Below are 1,494 nucleotides of genomic sequence, written 5' to 3'. Positions count from 1 at the left end.
AATTGGAAAACGACGCCGTCTACATTTTGTCACACTCAAAGGTATGTTTTTTACGCGTCTACATTTTGCAACCTCGCTGCAGGGTTGCATAATGGCAATACTAATCACATTTTTTTTATTTATTGGGCACGTTTTTTGTATTTGCATTTAATTTGAGCGCAATTTCTGATGAAAAGAAACAAATCAAGGAAAAGAAATAACAAATATTAGGAATTGGTAATTAAGTTAAATAATTACAATTTTTCAGAAACAAAATCGAAAGGCGATATATAAAAAATGCACGCAAAGAGGAAATGTCTGGCAACACCAGCAAAGTTTTGAGACGATTTTGCGACGACTGCTAGAAAGGGGTGCTCACAGTTTAATGCTAAAGATGTCTCTTAATGTAGACGTCTACATTTTCAGACACAATTTGGAACGAACTGTGAACACCCCAAGTGTAAATTTATTTAGTCGTCGTCAACAAAGTTTTCAAAATTGTTCTTGGTTCGAGCGGCAACTAGTCACAGTGTTTGTGTGTGCCGCTGTTTTTGTGGGGATTTGCCGTATATTTGCTGGAAGTTTGCCGTTTTTGTTGCCGCTACACCATTTTTTGGAGCTATACGGGTTACACTCGCCGTTAGCATGGATCATCAGGGAAAACTGTTTATATATCGGACGATTATCTACCGTTTTTGGCAAATGTTATTTCACCAAGGGTAAAATTTCTCAAAGTCACCGCAAGGACATTAGATACGTGGGTGAAATGATCGAGCTGAGTTGTGCTTGCGTATAGGCATGCTCATAGTCCTTTTGCAAACATAAGCGGCGAAAGCGAGTATATTTTCGCGAACATTGTTCACCATCTGCCAATTCTATATATGTCGCCGTAAGGACATTACGTACTTTGTGAAATCAACGAGCCGAGTTGGGCATGCGTATATGAACACTCATAGTGTTGTTTTTCCTTTTGCCAAAAACATAAGCCGTCAAAGCGAGCATACTTACGAAAACGTTTTTCACCATTTGCTAATTTAGAAGTCGCCGTAAGGATATTTACATACTTTTGCGAACTCAAAGAATTTGTCAATCTTAGTCAGTTTCTTGGCGAAACACTTAAGCCTTCAAAGCGAGTACACTTGCTTAAATTCGCCGTTGTCATCGTCTACTGATTTAAGAAATTTCTGCACTAAAGCGAGTCGCTGTAAGGTGGGAAACAACAAATTAATTAAACTCTTATAGTGTAATGATTACTCGTGGTCAAGCAAATAAAGCCGCACTATCGAGCGACGCGGATGGTAGTAGTTCTGACTCAGAAGCAAGTGTCACGGCAGTTAACATCGAAGCCCAGAACATCACAATGCAACCTGAAGCAACCATCGGGAGCGACGCAATAGCCTCTTTGGTGGCAAGTATCACGGCACTCAGGGAAAGCATGCAAGAGTTGCGAAACGAAACGAGCCGTGGCCAAGCAGAGGTCCAACAGCTCCGTCAGCGTATTGAAATGGACTCTGC

The sequence above is a fragment of the Rhagoletis pomonella genome, unplaced genomic scaffold, assembly GCF_013731165.1.
Source record: "Rhagoletis pomonella isolate Grant_MI unplaced genomic scaffold, Rhpom_1.0 Rhpom_scaffold_00002, whole genome shotgun sequence".
Lineage (NCBI taxonomy): Eukaryota > Metazoa > Arthropoda > Insecta > Diptera > Tephritidae > Rhagoletis > Rhagoletis pomonella.
Note: the sequence above shows the minus strand (reverse complement) of the source record.